Below are 23,524 nucleotides of genomic sequence, written 5' to 3'. Positions count from 1 at the left end.
CTCTGACAAATTCTAAGCCTCTAATGATAGTGCAGAAGTAGGGAAACCACCGCTGGTCTGCAAACTAGGAGCAGTCTTTGAGGACAGGCATGGGATTCCTAACAAGTATTTTCTTGTTTAAAAATAATAAATCTACTTTTGTTTAACTGACAGGTGGCCTAGAATTGTTACTTTCATTTTTAGAAAATCCGTAAGTGGCTGTCTTAGTTCATTTGGCGGCTATCACAAAATATCATAAACTGGAAAGTTTATAGAGAACAGATATTTATTTCTCAGCCCTCTGGAGGCGGGGAAGTCCAAAATCAAATTGCTGGCAGATTGGGTGTCTGGTAAGGGTCCACTTTCTGGTTCAGCAAGATGACAAGATGACACCTTCTTGCTGTTACCTGGCATGGCAAGGGAAGTCTCTGGGAACTGTTTTGTAAGAGCACTAATCCCATTCATGAGGATTCAAGACCTCATCACTTACCAGAGGGCTCACCTCCTAATATCATTTCATTGGTGATTAGGCTTTCACTATATATCTTTTGGGAGGAAACTAACATTTGGACTATAGCCATGAAAAATCAGACCTAGGTTTTGGACTTTGAACTGTTGCTATAAATAGAATGAGACTCTTGGGAACCTTGGTAGGAAGTGAATGTCTGTTGTATTTGGGAGAAACCTAAATCACTGGGCCAGAGGGTGGATGATGGTGAGCAGAATTGTGCTATGGCCCTCCAAAATCCTACCCCCTTGTGTACACACCTTGTATAGTCCCCTCTCCTTAAGTGTGGGTGGAGCTAATGAACATATGAAATGTGACTCTGTGATTAGGTTACTAATCAGTTGATTTTGGATTAATAAAAAATGAGATTATTCTAGGTGAACCTTCCCTAATCAGATGAGTCCTTAAAAGAGGTGGCACTGGGCACTTTCTGAACTCAGAGAGAGTCAAAGCAGTACAGATAGTTTCTTGCTGGCCTTAAGAAATAAAGTGGGTATGAGTCCTACAACCACAAAGAACTGAATTCTGCCAAGAATCTGAATGAGCTGCAGGAAGGACCCTGAACTCCAAGTATGGGCACAGCCCAACGGATACCTCGATGACAGCCTCTTGAGACCTGAGCTGAGAAGCTGGCTGAGCCCTGCCTGGCCTTCTGACCTGCAGGACTGAGATAATAAGTGAGAGTAATTTTAAGCCACTGTTGGTGGAAGTTTGCTATGCAGCAGTAGATAATGAATGGACGAAGAATGATAAATGGCAGAGTTTTGTTTTTGTTTTGTTTCTTTTTAAAAAGTAAATGTATTTTTAGGTTTTTTGTGCCCATAGTTACGTTTTACTTCCAGTTTTCTTTTCCCTTCTCCCTACCATCCTTCCCTCTCTTTCTGCTTCTCTTCTTCCCTCTACAAATTTTCCTTTGAAGCTTCTCTTTGCAAAAGTTATCAGAACCAAAATGAAGCCGCTAATGTTACGAAAACCCTGACAAACAGAGTCAAGGAAGTTCATGAAGAGAGGGCTCTCACGTTTGTATGCCTGACGGCAAAAAAGACCCCACAAAAACCACAGCCTTGCACAAAGGCCATCATAAGCTTACACGAAAAATACTCTGCAGGGTCATTTTTCCAGCAACTGCCTGTCTAACCTCAGACTGGCATCACCCATGCTATTGATCTTTATTTTCTTTGAGACAGAGTCTCACTTTCTTGCCCAGGCTGGAGTGCAGTGGCCCGATCTCGCTCACTGCAACCCCTGCCTCCCGGGTTCAAGCGATTCTCCTGCCTCAGCCTCCCGAGTAGCTGGGACTACAGGCACCCGCCACCACTCCTGGCTAATTTTTATATTTTTAGTAGAGATGGGGTTTCACCATATTGGCCAGGCTGGTCTCGAACTCCTGACCTTGTGATCCGCCCACCTGGACCTCCCAAAGTGCTGGGATTACAGATGTGAGCCACCGCGCCTGGCTGCTATTGATCTTTTGATCTTTATAGCCAAGGATCATTATTTTAAAATAATTATGTAATTCTTCTCATTTTGTTCTTTAAAAATATTTGTCTGCTTTTATCTCTTAGAATACACACATAATTTTCTATGGCACAGATATTTCCATTGCAACACTCTATTTCCAAATAGATTTCTTTTAGAAAGCCTCTCTCTGCTTGTTATTTAAGTTGACATCTTCCTATTCAGACCTGATCCATGTGTCTGTTAGGATATGTGACTGTATCATAGTCAGATACCTGTGTAATCAGTGTAGTTGAAAGGGCACGGGCCTGGGAGTCACAGAGGGAGTGTTCCTCCCTTAGCTAACCCAAGGATCTGAGCAGCACACGTATAACTCATTTTCAAATGAGGCCAGAAGATGTCTGGAGGCCCTATTTACACAAATGCTCTATGATTCAGTGAATGCTCACATCTGTGTACCAAAAGGGTGGTGACACTGTCTCTGGGGTGCTGTGGAGGATGGTATAAATGGATGCAGTCAGTTTGTCTTGAACTGGCAGCCACATCCCCTGGAACAGGCTCATGATGTTCCTAAACCACACCACAGCCTCATTGGAGATCCTTAATTAAGCTATGAGGATGGAGTGCTCATCCTTGGCAGTCTCTGATTTACCTTTCCTGTGGCATTGTTCCACTTTTTTTTTTTTAACCAATAACATGGAAGAAATATAAAATAAGTATCAGAAAAATGAGGAAGAACTCCATGTGAGAGTAATTGTTTCTTGTGATCATCTCCTGTTGGGAATTAGAATTAGCCTCTAGCAATTGTACCAATGTGTAATCAGCATTACTTGTTTTAAGTTCTAGAGATTAGAAGATGCAAAAATCAGACCCTCAAGTAGCTTACGTTCTATTTGGGTAAGGTGTGTATCTGGCCATATGTAACCGTACACAAATCAGATTTTAAAACCGTAAGAGAAATATAAGCAATACAGGGGTTCAGAAGAAGGAGATTTTAGGGTTGAGAATTCACAGGGTTCTTAAACCTGTCACCAGCTTGTGGATGTGAAATAATTGAGAGTTGTTGGAGGAGGGAAGATAATTTTGGAGACAGCTGTTGGACAAAGTCAAAGTCACTATTCCTTAGCTATGGAAGGATTTTTTTTTTTTTTAAAGACAGGGTCTCACTCCATCACCCAGGCTGGAGTGTAGTGGTGCCATCATAGTTCACTACAGCCTTGACCTCCCAGGCCCAAGCGATCCTCCAACTTCAGCCTCTCAAGGAGCTGGGACTATAGGCATGTGCCACCATGCCCAGCTAATTTAAAATTATTGTTTTTTTTTTGTAGAGATGGGGTTTCACCAATGTTGTCCAGGCTAGTCTTGAATTCCTTGGCTCAAGCAATCCACCTGCTTTGGCTTCCCAAAGTGCTGGGATTACAGGTGTGAGCCACTGCCCCCGGCCTCATTTCCTAGCTATGGGAAGGTTGGGAGTGGTGCTTTCTCCTTCAAACTATGAGCTTGAGGTGTCCCCTGCAATTTGAGGGAATAGTGAATTAGTGTCTGGTTCACCCTGAGAAGCATAAAGGGGCAGAAACTGAGGTAGGCTGGTTTCCTTGCCGCTGCAGAAAAGAAGAAATTACATAAGTATGACCTGCATTACTGATTGGTTGAGACAAAGCATTATTAATGGGCCAGATGTGGTCACACAAGGGGATTCAGCATATTTTTTTTATATCATGTTCAAGGGAGCTATCTATAAGGGAGACCTCATCTTGCAGAAAAAATTTGGAAGTTCTAAATGTTTAGGGCTAGGGAAGTGGTTCTCAATTGTTTTTGGTCTTAGGACATCTACACATTTAAAAATAACCGCAGACTCTAAAGAATTTTTGTTTATATGAGTCATAGCTATTAATTCTTTTTTTGAGATGGAGTTTCACTCTTGTTGCCCAGTCTGGGGTGCAATGGTGCAATTTCAGCTCACTGCAACCTCCGCCTGCCAGGTTCAAATGATTCTCCTGCCTCAGCCTCTCAAGTAGCTGGGGTTACAGGCATGTGCCACCATGCCCGACTAATTTTTTGTTTTTTTAGTAGAGACGGGGTTTCTCCATGTTGGTTGGGCTCGTCTTGAACTCCCAACCTCAGGTGATCCACCCGCCTCGGCCTCCCAGGTGTGATTACAGGTGTGAGCCACCGTGCCCGGCCCTATTAATTCTTACTATGTTAAAATTAAAAACATTAAATGTTCACTTATTGATTTAAAATAGCAGCAATAAATTCATTAAATGCTAGCATAAATAACATTTATATATGAAAAATAACTAATCTCCCCAAACAAAAAAATTATTCCTAGAGAAGCGTGGTGTTGCTTTACATTTTGGCAAATCTCTTTATTGTCTGGCTCAGCAGAAGACTGCTGGATTCTGCTTCTGCTTTCAGTCTGTTACAATATGTTGCTTTGGTTGAAGAACAGGAAGAAAGTTCACCCTCACAGAGATATGTTGTTAGAAAACAGAGGAGTATTTGAATGATCTTTTCAGATAATTCTGAATATATCATATAACCCCTGGAAACCATCACTGTTACACTTGTGAGAGAAAGAAAGTGAAAACATCAAATGTTATCTTACTATGTTTATGAAAATGGTTTTGACTGTTTCATAATCCCTATTCAGGAAAACAACAGGATTTTTTAGAGGTATGTAGTATTGGCACCAAACCCAATTAGTCTGAATATACCATATAACCTTTGGAAACCATCACTGTTACACTTGTGAGAGAAAGAAAGTGAAAACGTCAAATGTTATCTTACTATGTTTATGAAAATGGTTTTGACCGTTTCATAATCCCTATTCAGGAAAACAACAGGATGTTTTAGAGGTATGTAGTATTGGCACCAAACCCAATTAGTCTATCTTTTATTAATTCTGTCTTTTGAAGCTTGTCTCCACTCAAGATCTTCTTCCGTCTTGTGGAAGAGGATCTTGATTGGAGACAAGGTTGAAAAGACAGAATTGAGGTGATATTGAACAAGTCTGAGCTGTTCATGCTCAATTTGCTAGGCAGTGAGGACTGGTGAGAGCCATGTGAGTGGAATCTGCTTTAGGTAATGTGGCTTTTCTCCTTTCCATGGAGAGTAGAGGCCATTCATAACAGAGAGGGTCGAACAGGCAGCATGTTTAACAAAGCTTTTATCTTTTTCTCCAGGGGTATTTCTGAGCCTTTTGGCACTACATAAAATTTGTCTTTTTTACCCTGCCTTCAGATATTGGGGCTTACTCTCTCCAATTCTGTCCACAGCAAACCTTGCCCCTGCAGGGCATGCAAAATACTGTCAGAAGGAAAGTCCACTGTGTGCTGAGATCCACCCTGGGGAAGGCAGCCTCTGATCACACTCCCAGAGTCTTTCTTTGTCCTTTTCATTCCGAGTCTGTGAATATGCTCTCTCCTTACCCACCTTTTCTTTACCAGCAATCACCTCCCAAATTTCAGGAGTCTGGAGCATGTGGAAACCTCCTTAGAGCTGCTTCAGGGACCATCAGATCAGAGACAATAAATAGGCCCAGAGACACGCAAATTAAATTATAGGCTTGTTAGAGAGTCACGGCGTAGTGTGCACCTTGCTTCTTCCAATATTGCCTTGAAGAGAGATGTCTGGCTATTCCTGGACATGGCCAACAAGACTTAAGGGAATAAGCCATCCTGGCTCATTTGCAGAGAAGGGCTCATGTAACAAGTGCTGCACCTGAAAATGATCTGAAGAGCTCTGCTTCTTATGCAGAAAAAATTCTCTTATTAAGCCTGTTTATTAGTAAAGGAGTGGGTAGGCAGGAAGGTTTGCTAATGCTTATGCCAGTATATAGCAAATCATCTCATTTAGTCCTAAGCACAATCTGGGAGCTAGATTTTCTTATCCTCATATTGCAGATGAGAAAAGCAAAGTGCTGAAAGATTAAATGACTTGTTCAAGCCACACTACTAATAAATGATAGAGCTGCACATTTGACACAGGTCTCTTTGGAGCCAAAGGCCCTTCTTCCCATCATGCCACACTGCCTTTGCTTTATGGGTGTCAACACACTGCCTAAATGTGCAACATCCTCCACTGCTTTGTTGTTGATAAGTTTAGTGTCCTTATTAAGAAGAAACTACTTAACAAGCAGATCAGGTCAAGGTTATTTTTTAAGTGTTTATTTTTATATTTTGAGACCGAGTCATGCTCTTGTCACCCAGGTTGGAGTGCAATGGCACGATCTCAGCTCACTGCAACCTCTACCTGCCAGGTTTAAGTGATTCTCCTGCCTTAGCATCCCAAGTAGCTGGGATTACAGGTGCCTGCCACAATGTCCAGCTAATTTTTTTTTTTTTTTTTTAGTAGAGACGGGTTTTGCCATGTTGGTCAGGCTGGTCTTGAACTCCTCACTTCATGATCCAACTGCCTTGGCCTCCCAAAGTGCTGGGATTACAGGTGTGAGCCACCGTACCTGGCCTTTCTTAGAGTTTATTACTCTGCTTTTGGGGATGCTGCTTTTCATGTTTTTTTTTAAATGTGGAAGGTGGTAGAGGAAGAAAAGCTGTAGTTGCTTATTTTTATAAATTGATTCAGGAAATTGTTTTCTCCTTTCAGGAAAAAGAAACATGTGGAAAAAATAATTCCTTCCTTCCTTCCTTCCTTCCTTTTCTTCCCTTCCTCCTTCCCTTCATCTCTCCTTCTTTCAGATTTAAGTTTTTTTGTATTAAGTTTCAAAAAACACAGAAAAGTACAAATAATAATATAATGAATAACTGTGTAGCCACAAATTCTCTTCTCTAGATTAAAAACAAGTTAGCCCTAAGAATACTTTTTCCATGCCCTTTCTACTTGTCCCATAGAATAGAGGAATTATTTCCCGATGGCTGGTTTGAATTAAGATCTGATTTTAGATCCTGCGCTGGCAGACACTTAGTTTCTAATAAGATAAGCTCTTCCTAGTGTTTCAGTTTCTTTTCCTCCATCCACTTACTTCCTTTTTATTCTGAAACATGGGAAAGCTCCTTGGTAGCCATCTTCATAGGGCTCTTTAGAGAATTAATGAGCTGAGAGAGATGCCATCTTGAGCTGCTTTAGAGAAAAAAAATTAATGCACAGCCTATTTCTCCTGCTTCAATGTATTTTTAGAATGAGAGGCTGTCTTATTCTCTCACCCATACACGTTCTTAACAGACACCACTCCAGGATTTTTTGAGGGATAGAAACTGGGGCATAGTTTCTAATTGAATAATGATAATAAGAAAAGATTCAGGGCCATTCTTAAACATTAGAAAATATGAAGAATAATTAACTGATAATGAAAATAATGAAAATGATAAAGCAGAACTAGTTATTTCCATTATCAACCAGCAAGCAAATAAAAGGCAATATAAAGTTATTTCCTGCATCACCATGCATTTCCTCCTTCACTTTTGGGCTTTGCAGAAAAATTTAATTATTTAATATGATGCTACAAAAGCAGTAAGAGGAAAGGCATCCCAGCTCCACCTTTATTAACTGCATGACCTTAGGCAAGTTACTTCCACTTTCTAAGCCTCACTTTCCTGCTGTGAACAGGGACAGAGTGAGGGTAGTCCCTCTATTGGGTGAGAATCAAATGAAATAACTCATGTACAGAGCTGCAAACAGTGCCTGGCTCATGATTCACTGAACAGTGTGAAGTGAAGGGATGCTGTGGATTCTGCAGCTGATTACCACACTTTTAGCAGTTGTTGTGGATTAAATTTACAAGTGGCCCTTCCACCAAGCTGCCCCATGGCCAGGAAGACCCCCCGTATGGGATTCCAGAGCAGTTTGAGTCCTAGGACACAGTCCAAACAGGGAATGACTGCCCGGATTCCCCCTCCAACAAGGCTTTTGTCCCAGCTGTGGGGAGTGTGGTTAGCGGTCACCCTTCAGCTATCAGCTCTCTCAGGGTCTGCTCAGCTACCTGGACCTGCCTTGCCTGAGACTCCCCCTTCCAAGGGCTTCCTGTATCAGGTGACTGAATGACACAGGGGCTATTTTGGCCCAACATGGGACTATTCTGATGGGTACCAGTGTGCTCTGGAGGTCCCCATCGGTTTGTTGAGGACTTACGGGATCTGCACTAAGTGCTTTCTTAGTGACAAAAGGCAAGTGGAGGCCTTTGAAACTACTGTTACTGGTTAAGAAAGTAAATTAAAACAATATCTCCTTCTGGTGTTGGGTGGTGGGAGGGATGGAAGAAGTTAGTAGCAACCTTCAGGATGTAAAGGATGCAAGGGTGATCCCCACCATATCTCTGTTGAATTCATCAGTCTGGCCCTGCAGAAGCTAGATGGACCCTGCAAGCTCAACTGAGTCGTAGCCCCAGTCCGAGCTGTTATTCTGAATGTGGCACCTCCACTGGAGCAGGTTAATACAGTCTTGGGTACTTTGTCTGTGGCTATTATGTGGCCAATGTATTTATTTTTGTCCCACTTATAAAAGACAATCTGAAATAATTTCAGATCTAATGGAATGGACCACTATATATATGGTATATTATACAGTATATATGTGTATATTTACAGTTTGTATCATGACTATGCTCACTCTCCTGCCCTCTGCAATACAGACCTTGTTCATCTGGACATCTGCTATATGAAAAAGATGATGTCAACCAGTCTGGATAATCAAGAGGTGGCTAACATGCTGGAGGCCTTTGTAAGATACCTGTACTCCAGAGAGTGGGAGAGAAATCTTCTAAGATTGAGGGGGTGGCCATATTGGTTCCACTTTTAGGTGGCTGGGGTTCACAGGTACGTTGGAATATCCCCTGTAAACTAGAAGATACATAATTAAATCTTGCATTTCTTATCAAGAAGCAGTGAGTAGAACACCTGGTGGGCCTCTTTGTGTTTCAAAGGCAGCACAATCCATACCACACTGGGTGATACAAAGGTGTCAGCTTTGAGTATAGAGCCCAGGGCAGGAATGAGCTCTGTCACAGGTCAGGCTGTGATCAAGCAGTTCTGAAGACAGGGCCGTCCATGTACCAGAGATGGAAAAAGACACTGTGTAGAGTCTGTGGGAAGCCTCAGAGAGAGCATCACAGTGCAGGCCCTCAGAGTTCTGGAACGTGGCTACACCACCTGCCAAAGAGAATTACACACTTTTCTGAAGAACAACTTCTGGCCTGCTGCTGGGCCCTAGAGATGGAGAATTGACCCTGACTGTGGACACCAAATGACCACGTGGCCAGAATTGCTTGCTGGGAACTAGATCCTACCAGGCCCATGAAGTCACAAGGGGGAGTGAGTCCAGCAACAATATATTATAAGATGATGTGGTCCATTTAGTATTGAGCATGAGCAGGACCACAGGGCATGGGCAAGCTGCATGAGCAGGTACCCTGGACTCCCACAACATCCATTGCTGTGGTTCTAGCACCTCTCCCTCAGCTCATGCCTGTGATTGTTGGGGTATTAATCCTATTGTTAACTGAAAAATCATGAGATCTATAAATTTGGAAAGGAGACTATTTCTTTTTCTTTCGTTTTTGTTTTTGAGACAGAGTCTTGCTCTGTTACCCAGGCTGGAGTACAGTGGCATGATCTTGGCTCACTGTAACCTCCATCTCCTGGGTTCAAGTGATTCACCTGCCTTAGCCTCCCAAGTAGCTGAGATTACAGGTGCCTGCCACCACACCTGGCTATTTTTGTATTTTTAGTAGAGACGGGGTTTCACCGTGTCGGCCAGGCTGGTCTTGAACTCCTGACCTCAGGTGATCCACCTGCCTCAGCCTCCCAAAGTGCTGGGATTACAGGCATGAGCCACCATGCCCAGCTTAGGAGACTATTTCTTATAAAGGGTTACAGCCTGCGACATGGACATTTTTACAGGCTGGGAAGGATATCTCCAGCTGAAGCCAGAAATAGGCACTTTGAGGGATTAGAGGGTGGAACATGGGTTTATGCTGAACAGGCAGGCTAAATACACACATTTAACAGGTTATAGGAGGACCTATGAATATTTATGAATGGAGTCCTTATACATGTGTATTGAGCAAACACGTATGTTTTATGCTGTGTGTCCTGTGTTTACTTTGGTTGGAGACTTAACCTTTAAATGTATTATAATGAAGGCTTTGACATTAAAAGGTGAAGTAGGGGTGTGAAAGCTGAAGTGTGTAGCCTCTATAAACCGGCCAGAATTAGCCTGTGGTCAGCAGTTTCTTTTTCTTTTTCTTTTTTTTTTAAATTATACTTTAAGTTCTGGGATACATGTGCAGAACGTGCAGTTTTGTTACATAGGTATACATGTGCCATGGTGGTTTGCACCCATCAACCCATCATCTACATTAGGTATTTCTCCTAATGCTATCCCTCCCCTAGCCTGCCCCGGTGTGTGATGCTTCCCTCCCTGTGTCCGCGTGTTCTCATTGTTCAACTTCCACTTATGAGTAAGAACATGCAGTGCTTGGTTTTCTGTCCCTGTGTTAGTTTGCTGAAGATGATGGTTTCCAGTTTCATCCATGTCCCTGCAAAGGACATGAATTCATCCTTTTTATGGTTGCATAGTATTCCATGGTATGTATGTGCCACATTTTCTTCATCCAGTCTATCATTGATGGGCATTTGGGTGGCTTCCAAGTCTTTACGATTGTGAATAGTGCTGCAATAAACATACGTGTGCATGTGACTTTATAGTAGAATGATTTGTAATCCTTTGGGTGTATACCCAGTAATGGGATTGCTGGGTCAAATGCTATTTCTGGTTCTAGATCCTTGAGGAATCACCACACTGTCTTCCACAACGGTTAAACTAATTTACACTCCCACCAACAGTATAATAGCGTTCCTATTTCTCCACATCCTCTCTAGCATCTGTTGTTTCTTCACTTTTTAATGACTGCCATTCTAACTGGTGTGAGATGGTATCTCATTGTGGTTTTTGATTTGCATTTCTCTAGTGACCGGTGATGATGAGCTTTTTTTCATGTTTGTTGGCCACATAAATGTCTTCTTTTGAGAAGTGTCTGTTTATATCCTTCACACACTTTTTGATGAGGTTGTTTGTTTTTTTCTTGTACATTTATTTAAGTTCCTTTGTCAGATGGATAAATTGCAAAAATTTTCTCCATTCTGTAGGTTTCCTGTTCACTCTGATGATAGTATCTTTTGCTGTGCAGAAGCTCTTTAATTAGATCCCATTTCTCAATTTTGACTTTTTTTGCCATTGCTTTTGGTGTTTTAGTCATGAAGTCTTTGCCCATGCCTATGTCCTGAATGGTATTGCCTAGGCTTCCTTCTAGGGTTTTTTTGTTTTATGTTTAAGTCTTTAATCTATCTTGAGTTAATTTTTGTATAAGGTGTAAGGAAGGGATTCAGTTTCAGTTTTCTGCATATGGCTAGCCAGTTTTCCCAACACCATTTATTAAATAGGGAATCCTTTCCCCATTGCTTGTTTTTGTCAGGTTTGTCAAAGATCAGATGGTTGTAGATGTGTGGTGTTATTTCTGAGGCCTCTGTTCTGTTCCATTGGTCTATATACTTGTTTTGGTACTGGTACCATGCTGTTTTTGTTACTGTAGCCTTGTAGTATAAAGTCAGGTAGTGTGATGCCTCTTGATTTGTTCTTTTGGCTTAGGATTATCTTGGCAATGTGGGCTGTTTTTTGGGTCCATATGAAATTTAAAGTAGTTTTTTCTAATTATGTGAAGAAAGTTAATGGTAGATTGATGGGGATAGCATTGAATCTATACATTACTTTGGGCAGTATGGCCATTTTCACGATATTGATTCTTCCTATTCACGAGCATTTGGGTATGTCTTTATAGCAGTGTGAAAACGGACTGATACAGCAGGAATTTGTCCTGTTGTGGCATCTACTAGCACCAGTTATTTGCTCTCCTTTCCCATGCACTCCTTTTTCTCTCTGTTTAAATGACCTATTGTGCCTTTGTGCTATGTGTTAAAACTGTGAGCTGGCCTGAGGTTCTTCTGGAAGCACACAGTATATAAATCATCAAATAAATAAAGATAAGCCATCTTTCCTCCTTCTACTTCCTAAATAGAAAATAGCCAGAGTGGTTTATTTTAGAGATAAGGAAACTGAAAGATTTTGAGAAAAGAGAAGTGAGCAAATTAGAGATAACTGCTAGGCCTTCTGCAGATATCTCATTGTTTACAGTGTCCATGGGGGCTTGGCAATAAAAAAGAGGGACTCAAAGCACCCAACCCATTGCCAGTGTTGCTTCTGGGACAAAGAGGAACTATTTCCATCTGACATAAAAGGGGTCCCCTTGTCTGCTTTTCTGTTTTATTTTTATTTTTATTTTTTGATCAGTTGAGCAAAAGACATATCAGTACATAATCTGTATTTACCTCATTGTCTTTGACAGCGAAGTCTCTGAAAAAGAAGTATTTTTTGGCTAATTTTCCTCCTTGGCAGCAATCATAGTTATATTGATATGTCAATTTCCTCTGATGAAAGAGTTTCTTTTTTAGGTATATAATTTTCAAAAGAAATGATAACTTGCCTTTCTCTTCCTGAGACTGTTAACATATTTGCATAGATAACAGCCATCAGTTCAGGCTGTTTCCATGTGTGGGGAGGGGCCTCCATCCCAGAGTCTCCCTGTTCTGTTCCACGGCCACAGAGTTTGCCACAGGCCTAGGTAACCCTCTTGTTCACAACCAGGTGTGGGGCTGGGGGAGGAAAATACCCAGTTCTCTGAATTTGTGCTCAGAGTGATTCCAGGAACCTGAGGGCAGTCCTGCAAAGATGCAGTGAACATCTGAGTGTTTGGGAGCAAAGCACATAGAGGCAGGAGGGGCAAGGGACACACAAAAGCAGCAAAACGGGTCAAGGGGATCTGGGTGGAAGGCTGACGTCAGCCATCACAGTCCACCCCTTTTACTGCCATGTCCACCACTCACATATGAACAAGTTCATTCAATCCCATCACAAATTCTCTAAGATGGCATTGGGACACACTTTCTGTGGGAAACTTCACAAGTCAAGGGTTAGTAGGTGTGTTATTTTGCTAGTGCTGCCATAACAAAATACCACAGCCTGGGTGGCTTCAACATCAGAAGTGTGTTTTATCACAGTCCTGGAGGCTAAGTCAAGGATCAGTGCATTGCAGGGTTGGCTCTTCTGTGGTCTCCCTCACTAGCTTGCCAATGGCTGTCTTCTTGGTGTATGTTCATGTGGTCTTTCCTCTGTGTATGTGCATCCCTGGTGGCTCTCTGTGTGTCCTAATCTCTCCTTTTTATAAGGACATCAGTCAGATTAGTGCCCATGCTAACAGATTCATTTTAACTTAATCACCCCCTTTTTTAAAAAAATTATTTCTTAACCCGATTAACTGGAAAATTAAAAAAAAAAATGTAGGGACAGGGTCTTGCTATGTTGCCCAGGCTGGTCTCGAACTCCTGGGCTCAAGTGATCCTCCTGTCTCGGCCTCCCACAGTGCTGGGATTACAGGTGTGAACCACTGCACCTGGCCACCCCTTTAAAGGCCCTATACCACAATGCAGTCCAATTCTGAGGCACTGAGGGTTAGGAATTTGAGGGAGACACAAGTCAGCCCACAACAGTGAGAGAAGCTGCTACAGTTGTCCAAGGTGTTGTAACTGATATGAACCATTTCCTTTACCATGTATTCCAGTTTCCCCCACCACAGCTAGCATGCGTGCTGGTATAGATAGTTTACCTAGTTGGGTGATCCAGACCTCCATCCCTGAGGGTTCTGAGAACCTGCTTACCATAGCCCTGACAGGCTGTGGTTGCTTTAATTGCTTGTTCACAGTTAAAACTAGGCATGAGAACACCAAGGTATGTCCTAGTGAATATCTGCACTCCAAGTATATTCCTTTCACTCCCTGTTTGTAGCAGTAGCAGTAACTCTACGACTGGTCAGTTACCCTTGCTGATATCATAACTTCTCTGCCTAATGATCTACCAGAATACAAACCCTGAAATGGCCAGACAGTAACCATAACTTTATATATAGAGAGACTTCTACTGTGTCCACTGGTATAGGGATAAGGCTCTTTGGACCGTCAGAACCTAAGTTTGTGGAGACCGGAACTATAGAGTCCTCCAGTGGAGCACTGGAAATGGCGGTGAGTGGGGCACTTGTGCTTCCACCCCATTTGTTTCCAGACCCATGGAGTCTATCTACTGAGGATACAGAATCGTGTAAGGAGCACTGGTTCAAAATACATAGCACATCCTGAAGGACAGCATTTCGGTGTTGGAGGACATTATCTTCAGGCTAGCGGTGCAGCTGCACATGAAGTGACAATTCCATCAGTCTATCAGGCTGGTAGGTTCTGTGTGGCACAGTACTGTATGCTGCATAGCATTACCATTCCATCAGTATATCAGGCTGTAGGTTCTGTGTGGTGCAGTACTGTATGCCGCATAGCATAACCATTCCATCAGTCTATCAGGCTGCAGGTTCTGTGTGGTGCAGTACTGTATGCCGCATAGCATAACCATTCCATCAGTCTATCAGGCTGCAGGTTCTGTGTGGTGCAGTACTGTATGCCGCATAGCATAACCATTCCATCAGTCTATCAGGCTGTAGGTTCTGTGTGGCGCAGTACTGTATGCCGCATAGCATAACCATTCCATCAGTCTATCCGGCTGGTAGGTTCTGTGTGGTGCAGTACTGTATACCGCATAGCATAACCACTCCATCAGTCTATCGGGCTGGTAGGTTCTGTGTGGTGCAGTACTGTATGCTGCATAGCATATGCACCAGTGCTCTGCATAGCATAGTCAGGGACCACTGTTGCACATGCTTTGCGGAAAAGCAGATCCTTTAGTCCAAGGTAGTGTTATGCCAAATCCTATGTGGTAATCAGACATTACTGTACCATAGTTGTGATGACTTGTGCTGCCATAGTTTGGATAAGCAGCACTGGCACTGAGTAGATCAGCCTTGGTGAGAGGGATCCCTTGGTGTTGGGCCCATCCATGGCTTCCTTCTGTAACACTGAGGCCACGCTCTGCATTGACCCATTGTACAAGTCCTGGAGAAGGAAAGACAGAGTGTTACAAATATTTACTGGATGAGTCATCCTGCCCACCTGCTTGTTTAGTGCCCCTCCTACAATAGATACTCTCTGATGGGCATTAATGTACAGCACAAAGAGTTGCACACTTAATTCCCATAATTCCACTCCCATAATTAATTTCATCCACATGTCTTTTGTTCAGATGTCTTTGTCTCTCATCTTACAGTTTAGCTCATTACAGGCCTCTGACAAACCAGCTAAGCATTTTGCCAGTGGGCAGACATCTGTATATATTCTTTCTTTCTCTTAAAAAAAAAAAGGAGGACCAGAGGCATTTCCTGAGGCTCTGTCCACTGGGAGTGTTTCTTCTCAGCACTGGGTTTAAGGCCCAGGCTTAAATAAAACTATAGTGCAACAGCAAGCTTTTTTTTTTTTTCCAGCTCACACCAACATATTAAGCTCATCTGTGTAAACCAGCACCAGGAATTTTCCTCCTCTGATACCTGGTTGTAAAGAACTCCAGCATTAGGACATAGGTGAGAGAGGTCAAGCATAGGAGAAAGAGGCACTGGTACAACCGGGTAGGAAATTTTGGAACCTGGTCACTGGTTCATGCAGCTTACTTGTGCCTGATGGTCCTGCTTGTGCCAAATCCTAGGTGTTCCTCCTCCACTGTACAAAGGATTGCTGCGATGCCTACTGATTTTATGACTTGATTGGTCTAATAGCTCAGCTCATGATGGGAAATTCTGGTTGCATGGTCACTTGGTGATCTAAGGTCAGAGCTCAGTCTGTAGGAGAGGACCCCTTAGTCTTCCAGAAGATGACTTTCAAGCGGTCCAAAATCCTAGGAGTCCACCCTGAAACTCTCCCATGGGAGTTGCCAGATCCCCAGTTCAGTGTCTTTATCTACCACAGATACCACAAACACCATGGGATCTTCTAGCCCTGTTGCAGGGCTCCATTCTTGCTCTGGGCTCCATTCAAAATGGTCAGATTTCTCAATCTACTAATCAGTGAGCTGGAGTAGTATTCTCAAGTTTGGTATATGCTACCTGAATATCCAAAAAAGCATCCCAAGAATTGTACTTCTTTCTTAGTGGTAGGAGGTGCAAGATGTAGTACTCATTCTTTATCTTGGAAGAGAAAATATCCTGGCATGCCCCAGACCACTGGATCCCCAAAAACTCATGAATGTGGGAAATCTCTGAATCTTTATAGGGTATATCTTCCACTCTCTGGATTGTATTTGTCTTAGTACATCCGGGGAACCTGTCACTTTCTGCCTATCCCATCCAACGTACATGATGTTATCAACATGGTGAGCTAGTATGCTGCTCTGTGGAATGTGTGGACAAAAAATCTCCCTTTGGACAATGTTACTAAGAAAACAGGGGTGTTAACAGCCCTGGGATAAGACTATGAATGTAAACTGCTCCTGGTCCTCTTTTCTGATGGGGTATTGAACAGAACGAAATTACCAGATCAACAAACACATCCCACATGAGATGCTGTGCTGATCTGTTCTAGAAAGGAGAACATTTGCAGCACAGAAGCCACACTTGGGCTACTTTTTTTTATTATTATTTGATGGAGTCTCACTCTGTTGCCAAGGCTGGACTGCAGTGGCACGATCTCGGCTCACTGCAACTTCTGCCTCCTAGGTTCATGAAATTCTCTGCCTCAGCTTCCCAAGTAGCTGGGATTACAGGTGCCTGCCACCATGCCCAGCTAATTTTTTGTATTTGTAATAGAGATGGGGTTTCACCATTTTGGCCAGGCTGGTCTTGAACTCCTGACCTTGTGATCCAACAACCTCGGCCTTGCAAAGTGCTGGGATTACAGGCATGAGCCACCGCACCTGGCCTGGGCTACTTCTTGATTAAGTTTGTGGATGCCTACCATGTTCAACCATAACCCATCTGTTTATTTAAGTGGCCAGACTGTGGAATTAACTGGGGACAATGATGAGGTCCACCACCATTGCAAGCTTCATGACTTTGAGGGTGGCACTAATCTGCCATTCTGCTCAGAACGTGGTATCACCACAATCTTGGTGGGAGAGAGGAAGGGACAGTTTTGAGGGCTTCTTGGCTTTTCCTAATGACAGCTCTTATTTCATAGGTAGGGAACTCTGCCATTTGCCAAGTCCATCCTTTACATTCCTATGCATTTGGAAACTGGGGAGATTACCACCATGAATGGGCCAGAGCCAGGACTCTGCTCATCACCTGCCCTCTATAGACATTCAAGCTAATATAGGGAACTTGATGACTCTTTGGATCCTGGGGTTGAAGGTCAGAGAACATGCTGTATCCAATAGGACAGGCCTGTTGGGGGAAAATAGAACATTAGAGGAATCACTTTTGTATAGATAGGCATTGCCGGTGAAATTGCTGTTACTGTAGTGAGTACAGGAAGTGCTTATTGAGTACAGAAACTGTTGTACCTTAGTGAGTACAGGACTAAAACACAGGAATTCTGCTTCCAACTCACCAGAGCTACACCACTTCCATAGGAGGGCTGTATCTACTTCCCTTCTGTACTTATCCCTTTGTTGTGGCCAGTGTCAGTGTTTATAAGAAAGGAAGGGGAGAGCCACTGGAATTAGGCAGACAACTCACTATCTGCAACCCTGGGGATTATGTTATTCTGAATGGTGAGATTTTCTAGGTGGCTGAGAATTTAACACTGTACACCCCAAAACTTTAAAACAATTTTTAAAAGATTTATTGAAATCTTTCTAAATTACACTGGAAAACACCCATGTCTGTCCCCAAGGGACATCCTTCAGAGGAAAAAAGTGCTGCATTATTTTTCCACTATAGCTCATTTTTACCAATTCTATTTTTTTAAAATCACCTCTGTTGAGGTCCCTTTTGCCTTACACAACACTAATGAGCTTAAATTTCCAGGTAGTGTTTAATCTGAAGTATCTGTTGCCAACTGAGCAGGTAAAACCCAAAGCAAAACTGTTTTCTCATAACCTTTCCAGACCTCTGTTTGCTTATCTTTTCTACCATTATAAAGCTGTGTGCTAGGATAGAAAAGATTGTAAACAGAAAGTGATTCTAGAAGGGCAGAAAAAGAAAAAGAAATTGTCTTCTGGTAAGGAAAACTTCTGGTTCATACTGAAAGGCTCCTCAAATGGATGTGTGTCTTAAGCCCAAAGAGCTTTTATTTATTTACTTAAAAAATTTTTTAGGGAGCTAACCCAACATTATGGTTTTATTATTTACACAAAATTTGTCAGCTGGGCAGGTTGGCTCATGCCTGTAATCCCAGCACTTTGGGAGGCCGAGGCGGGTGGATCACGAGGTCAGGAGATTGAGACCATCCTGGCTAACATGGTGAAACAACGTCTCTACTAAAAATACAAAAAAATTAGCTGGGCGTGGTGGTGGGTGACTGTAGTCCCAGCTACTTGGGAGGCTGAGGCAGGAGAATGGTGTGAACCTGGGAGGCAGAGCTTGCAGTGAGCCGAGATCGCGCCACTGCACTCCAGCCTGGGCAACAGAGCAAGACTCCATCTCGGAAAAATAAAAAAAATATATATATATATAGTTTACACAAAATTTGTCAAACAAAGTAGCAATAGGCAACAAAGAGATGATGTTGGCATATACAAATGCCATATTACTTTTCTTTTCCTGCTATAACAAATTACCAAAAATTAGTATCTTAAAACGATGCAAAGAGGTCAGAAATTCAAATATGGGTCCCACTGGATTAAAATCAAGGTGTCCGTAGGGCTGAGTTCCTTCTGGAGGCTCTGGGGGAGAATCTGTTTCCTTGGCTTTTCCACCTTCCAGAAGCCACCCTCAGTTCTTGGCTCCTGGCCTCGTCCTCCATCTTCAAAGCCAGGAATAATAGGTCAAGTCCTTTTTACATTGCATCTCCCTAAGCCTGTTTCCATCAGCACATCTCTCTCTGACTTGGCTAAAAAAGATTCTCCTCCTCTAAGGACTCAGGTGATTAGATTGGAACTACCCAGATAATACAGGATAATCTCCTCATCCCAAGGTCCTTATCTTAATCACATTTTTAGAGTCCCTTCTGACATGTAAGGGGACATATTCACAAGTTCTGGGGATTAGGACATGGGCATCTTTGGGGAGCTCTATTCTGTTTGCCACAAATACCTTCCAGTTCAGTCCTATTGGGGTACATCAGGCAAACGTCCTCATGACATCTTAGAAGGGTCCTGTTCCCATGCAGTTCAGTGTCAGTCATGCTCAGCTTGGGAGAAAAATCCCTCCACAGCTAAATCATAAACTATCACCTCAGGGCAAACCCCTTAATGCCCCCTCCTCCTAACAAAGTTTGATCTGGTTTAATCATAATCACCTGACTAACTGCTCTCATCCAGATGTGTCAAGCTGACTCATTTTTATTATTCTTTTATTTATTATTATTTTTTGTTTGTTTTGAGACCGAGTCTCACTCTGTCTCCTGGGCTGGAGTGCAGTGGCACAATCTCAGTTCACTTCTGCAATCTCAGTTCACTGCAAGCTCCGCCTCCCGGGTTCACGCCATTCTCCTGCCTCAGCCTCCCAAGTAGCTGGGATTACAGGCACCAGCCACCACGCCTGGCTAATTTTTTGTATTTTTAGTAGAGACGGGGTTTCACCGTGTTGGTCAGGCTGGTCTCGAACTCCTGACCTCTGGTGATCCACCTGCCTTGCCCTTTCAAAGTGCTGGGATTACAGGCGTGAGCCACCGTGCCGGGCCAAAACTGCAGTTGCTTTTTCAGCAACCTAATACATTTATCCTGAACTTGTATCTAATCTTGGCAAAGTAGCTTCAGGATGAAACCTATGTTTGGAGAGATTTGGGTGGTTATTATTAGGTGGCTGATCTGCGAAATGAGCAAGGGTGTTCTTTTCATTAACTCACTCCACAAATATGTATTAAGGACCAGATTCCAATAGGAGTGAGGGACTCATTAGATCAGACAGAGAGATCCCTGTCATCCTGCAACATTTTTTTATGGAGTTAAAGACAGATAAAACATCACTACTAACGACATCTCATGAGTGTGGTGCAATTTGGGAAAAGAAAGCAAGAGTCCAGCACTTGGGAGGGTTTGACTCAGCAGTGTCTCTGATGTTTGGGGGATCAACGAGTGGTAAAGAAATGCCATTTTACTAAGCCAGTTGCTCCATTCGTCTCTAAAGTCTATGTCCCCATCCTGACTGTTTCCTCTGGGGACATGTGTGGGAGGTGGAGATCTAGCACTGGTAGGAAATGAGACCAGGATGGGCACGGTGGTTCATGCCTGTAATCCCAGCACTTTGGGAGGCCTAGGTGGGTGGATCACGAGGTCAGGAGTTCGAGACCAGCCTGGCCGACATGGTGAAGCCCCGTCTATATTAAGAATCCAAAAAAATTAGCCAGGCATGGTGGCATGCGCCTGTAATCCCAGCTACTTGGGAGGCTGAGGCAGAAGAATCATTTGGAATCAGAAGGTGGAAGTTGCAGTGAGCCGAGATCTTGGCACTGCATTCCAGCCTGGGTGACAAGAGCGAAACTCCGCCTCCAAAAAAAAAAAAAAAAAAAAAAAGAGAGAGACCAAAGGCAGATGGAGACCATGGATGTTCCTGTACCATCTCAATGGTGGGTGATATGATTTGGCACTAGACCAGCTGACTTTGCATGCAAGACTTTGCTGATAATTTCTTCCTTTTATCACATTCAGAAGAGCTCTACGTCCATTAAAATATTTTCTAACTCATATTTGAGACATTTCTATAAGAAGTTTTGGGCCAATTTCTCCTCCCTCGCTGATTTTAATTATTGATCCTGTGTGGCATTTCTTTCTGGATTTGACACCTTGCCTGGTCTCATGGTTTCTGACCTTCTGGATTAATATTTCTTTAGGGCTCTATTCTTGAGTCTCAGCTTTGACTTTGCCTCATATACCATTTTTGGTTCTCTCTTGGCTCCAATTTCCACAGTCCTTAGCCCAGCTTAGTCCTAAGTCCGGCCCTTTTCCAGAACCTCTGCCAGAATCAACTCCCAAGGCTCTCACACAGAGAGCAGAGGGGTTTGAACAGTTTCAGCAGCATTTTACTCTCATTTTGCTGTAAAACAGAATCAGAGAAGCTAATTCACATTAAGCATGTAATGACTGGAAAAGGCACAGAATATAATCTACACCTTTTAACAGTGGCTAATACTTTAAATCAAAGCAATAATTTCAGACTGCATAAGCAACTAATGGAGGGTACCTGTTAGTGCGACGTGGTTATGTCCTTCCAGACTTGGTTACAATGGAAATGTCTTTATTTTTTCATATACGACTCCCTTCAATTTTAAAACTGCTTTTCTTTCCATAATCGTAATGGAAAGTTTTCAGCCATCAGTTCACATTTATAACAACTAGGTCATACCAAAGAATTGAGCCACTCAGATGCCCTTTAACCATGTGAAATTAGGATATGGTGGATGTTTATTCACTGACTTGGATTAATAACTATTTTTTCTTTGGGTAAGGAGACTGCTAGAGTGTGTATATGTGGGTGTGGATGGAGGTGCATATTTATGTGGCAGGAAAGTGAGGAGAGTGATAGAAGCCAGGTGACAATTCTTGGCAGATACAGCCATATCTCAGAATGTGTTCATATTGATTCACCTGCTGGTCTATCCCCCTAGGCTCTTGAGTGGTCAAGGCTATATATACCCTATTGTCTGATTTCCCCAGCCCCTGGCATGAGATCAGAACTCAGTAAATGTGTACAGATTGAATGAACTGGTGAGAACTGTAGAAATGTCACAGAGTTATTTGGGCCCTAAATGATCATCTAGTTTATACCCTACATTTTGCAGAGAGGAAAGTGCAGCCAATGGATAGTGTGTATCCCACCACAGAGTGTTGGGGGCAGATCAGAGATCAAAATTAGATTTTCCAACTCCAAGTTTAATGCATGCTGTGTTTTCTCATACTGCTCTGGGTCTGAAGAGTTTTAAAAAGGCAGTTTGCAAAACTGTTAATCAGATAACATACAATATAATACAGTTTTACTTTTGTTTAATCTTTCAGGAGCCTAAAATTTTGGGATTTTTAAGCCATTGAAAACAAGTGCAATATTTAACATTACCTATTTTTTTTTCTAATAGAATCATTTTCTTAGGGAAGTATGCTAGAGATAGGAGTGTTTTCTACCTGAAATTGATTCCTAGTAATGTTATATATTGCTTCCTAAACCCTGGAAGGTGGTTTAATGGATCTTGCATGACTTGACATTAACAGTTTTTTGTGACCCACTTTTATATAAAAGATCATGTTTGAGAGGGAAGAAAAGAACAGGCAGATATTTAAATGAAGAAATGTCTATTCATGGAAAAAAGAGATTTGAGCTTCTTTATTAGAAAGCATATTAAAAGAGTTGTAAAACAAAATGAGAGTGTGTAGTATCATAAAGAAGAAAGCTGAATATAAATTAAAGTCATCTGAAAGACATTTCATGCTTTTCTGCTTGATGAAGTGACTTGGAATCATAGTCCTATAATATTTTCCCCAAGGTAAACCTCATTTTTCTCATATGTGGAAGAGTGAATGCAAGAGTGATTAATTTTGTGTGTGTGCATGTGTGTGCATGTGTGTGCATGTGTGTGTGTGTGTGTGCGTGCATATGATTAGGATTAAAGTGAAATTTTATTTTCAGGTGTGTTCTTTAAAAACAAATGTTAATACCCTTAGAAAGAGTATAATGTTGAATTCTGGTCAACAAATCATTGTGTAATGTTGTAAAGATAACCACATCCTAGTACTGGGTATCTACCTAGAGGAAAATAATTCATTATATGAAGAAGACCTTGCACAGGTATGTTTATAGCAGCACACTTCACAGTTGCAAAAATATGGAAGTAACTTAAATGCCCATCAGTCAACAAATGGACAAATACAATATGGTGTGTATATATACCATGGACTACTACTCAGCCCTAAAAAGGAACAAAATCATGGCATTCACAGCAACCTGGATGGAGCCAAAGACCATTACTCTAAGTGAAGTAACTCAGGAATGGAAAACCACACATCGTATGTTCTCATTTATAAGTGCGAGCAAAGCTATGAAGACACAAAGGCATAAGAATGACATAATGTACTCTGGGGACTTGGGGAGAAGGGTGAGAGGGGGGTGAGGGATGAAAGACTACATATTGGGTGCATTGTACACTGCTTGGGTGAGGGGTGCACCAGAATCTCAGAAATCACACCTAAAGAACTTGTAATCAAACACCACCTGTTCCCCAAAAAGTATTGAAATAATAATAATACTAAAAGAAACTGTACTCATACCACATTCTCAACGTTAATTAGAGCATTATAGATTTTTGTTATATACTGGAGAAACAGGGACAAGACGGTAGATGGGAAGCAGGACTAGATTGCAACTCCAACTCAGACAGAACAGTGTGTGGAGGCTCACATCGTGAATTTGAGCTCCAGAACAACGGCAGGAATAAAGCAAGAAACCCGAAAGGACCCACAGACATTATGAAGGAAGTGCATTACTCCTGCAGGACCTGGGAAACACCCCAAATACTATGAATGCTCAAACTGTGGAAGTAGGAAAGGAGATCCTCCGTC

The sequence above is a fragment of the Pan paniscus genome, chromosome Y (genome assembly GCF_029289425.2).
Source record: "Pan paniscus chromosome Y, NHGRI_mPanPan1-v2.0_pri, whole genome shotgun sequence".
Classification (NCBI taxonomy): Eukaryota; Metazoa; Chordata; class Mammalia; order Primates; family Hominidae; genus Pan; species Pan paniscus.
This window is presented reverse-complemented; position numbering follows the sequence as displayed.